Source organism: Octodon degus, unplaced genomic scaffold, assembly GCF_000260255.1.
Source record: "Octodon degus isolate 3935 unplaced genomic scaffold, OctDeg1.0 scaffold00242, whole genome shotgun sequence".
NCBI lineage: Eukaryota > Metazoa > Chordata > Mammalia > Rodentia > Octodontidae > Octodon > Octodon degus.
The window spans coordinates 2,614,975-2,617,986 of NW_004524818.1; positions in this window are offsets into that span (position 1 = coordinate 2,614,975).

The window sequence follows — 3,012 nt, forward strand, 5'->3', positions numbered from 1 at the left end:
GCTTGAGATTAGAATTTTAAAACAAATTAGTATTCATGCATATTTATATCTTAAAAATAGAGGCTATCACACAATGTAGCATTTCATATACCTTCTCCTCTATATTCTTAGTCATATCTTTCACATGCTGACCAGCACTACTACTGATGAAAGTTACATTTGTAATAGTTTATTTTTGCTCAAGAAGTTGTTTCCAATATGCATGATAGGCATTCTTTTGTAAACTTGCCATCTGTATGTTTTGATATCAGACAATTTTTTTTTCACACAACTGCATTTCAAAGTAGCATACTTATTTTGGTTCCATTAAAAAGAAAGTTGAAATTCCAGTCCTTTCTCAGTTCATTAAGTTTTTCATCATGCATCATTTCTATAAACTAAACTGGTCACATTTCTTACAATGGTTTGTTTTGGCGAATGTTTTAAGTTGCATTCTTTCAACATTTCTTTCATTTGCATAGTAAACGCTTATGCCATGCCCCTTCTAACTTAATATTGTGCTATTATCATTATGAAGTTTACATTTTATGACATAGAATGATTACCCCAGGTCTGTATTATTTTTCCAGGGTTGATATAACAATTTACCATAAGCTGAGTGGCTTAAAATGACATACACATGTAACACCAGAGTTCTAAGAAATAGAAATTTTAAATCTTGGTATCTGCGGGAGCATACTACTTCTGACAGTTTTAAGGACAATTTCTTTGAATAACCTTTTGTGGTTTTTAGTAATCCTTGGAGAACCATAATTTAAACTTGCATCTATCTTAGTCTCTGTCTCAGTCCTCAAATAGCCTTCATTCTTGCATCTTTACTCAAATTAATCTCTTTTATATAGAGGTGCTGATTATGCAGTTACAGAGCCTCCCTAATCCAGTATGACCTCACATTAACTGCTTGTGTCTTCCAAAACCCTAGTTCTTAGTATGGGCACATTCACAGGTTCCAAAGTTTAAAATTTAAATACAACTTTTCATATTTTGTTTTACTGATATGAAGCTCACATGTATGAAATTAAGTATTTTAAAGGAAATAAATCAATGACATTTAGAACGTTCAAGGTACTATTCAACTACCATTTCTATCCTGTTCAGATGTATTTTTGTTACTCCAAAGTAAAACTTCATACTCATTGTGTGGTTTCTCTAATTCCCCTCTATCCCAAATTTCTTGGCAATCATTGATTTACACTGACTCTATGGATTTATCTATTTTGAATAGCTCATGTAATAGGAAACATAATATATAACTTCTACTTGGACTCTCAGTTAACATTATGTTTACAAATTTGATTCACATTGCAAGGTGAACCTGTGCTTCCTTTTATGGATGAATGCCATCTGTTGTAAGGATAATCTGCGTTTTCATTATTTGTGTATCCTTTGAACATTTGAACTTTTTTCCCCTCTTGGCTATTTTAATAATTCTGCTAAAAAAAAGTGTATACATGTATTTTCTGAGTTTCAGTTTTAATTAATTAGAATCTATCTATCTATCTATGATTATATTTCAGGATCATATGGTAGCTTTTTAGTCAAGACTTTGAGAAAATTTTAAGCTTTTTGTACACAGAAACAAAACATGTTATATTTTTACCGGCAATGTGGTAGGATTTCAATTTTCCCATATTCTTCCAGTGCTTGTCATTTTCTATTTATTCTTTGTGTTACTTTAGCCAATCTAGTCAGTATGAGCTCGTAACTTATTTTGATTTTGATTTATATTTTCCTAGTAAGTGACAAAACATGGTGTCTCTCATTTTTAATTTCTTTTATATTAGTGCATGTTTTCTGTGTATAATGAATATACTCACAATGGGTGGCTGGTCTGTGAAGATATTGAATCGTATGCCTTTTACTCATCTCTCCATTCCTGTCCCTTCTTTTCCAGGGCTTTCTCTCATCTGAAAAATATCTTCCGAATGCTGACCTCCCTCTTTGTTCTAATCTGTCATTTACTTTGATCTTTATTTATACTTTGGTTTTCTCGTATAAGAGAAAACATGTGGTATTTAAATGTTTGTGTCTGATTTCACTGTATATCTGAATCACACTTTGTACAAAGTATGATTTCATGTACTTTTTCACCTTTTCTCTCATTCATTAAATTATATTTTCACTTTCTTGATAACAGTGTTTGTTGCTTGACATCCTTTTTCATTTTGATCAGACCAAATTATCCATTTCCTGTAGTGTTGCTAGTACTTTTGTTATATCTAAGAAATCCCTTGCCAAATCCAAAGTCACAAATATGACTTCTAATACTTTCTTCTGAGAACATATATATATCAAATGAATCAATTTAATGCACCATGTGAGACCAACATGATATTTATATTTGACCCAGGTAGAGGGAAGAAAAGGTAAGAGAAGATATGGTCCATCCATGCCATAAAGCTCATAATCCAGAATGAAACATGTAATTTCTGTGCACATTCCATTGGTCAGATCTTTATTTTTAACTTATATGTGGGCATCAGAAAGCGAGTGAGCATTATATATTAGCTTTATGCTCATAAACTCAACTAAAAATTCTATTGTCATGAAAAAAGAAACAAGGAAATTTTATCACAGCTAAGCAAATATTTTGGAGTAAATTTTCTGCATTTTGCATTTTGTAGATATTACTAATTTATAAGACAATGTTCTCTGATGGGCAATTTAAGATCAGTCTGATATTTCCTACACTATATTTTCTACCTGGACAAGTAAATATTATATTTGGAACTTGAAACGAAGCAATATAATCAAAAAAAATGTTAAAGTTGATCATTTTGTATCTTTTTAAAAAGTTCAGTGTGACATTTTGACGTGCAGACTCTGAATTTTTTAATAGTGCTTTTGATTGCATTATCATAGCCATTCACTGGGAATGACACTTCAGGAACGACAGTTATGTTCGTGTTTTATTTGTAACAGTTCAATCACCCACTAATTTTGCATCACCAAATAGTATTATAAAGATAATACTTGAGCTTTTCAATGCCATATTATTAATTTAAACAATGA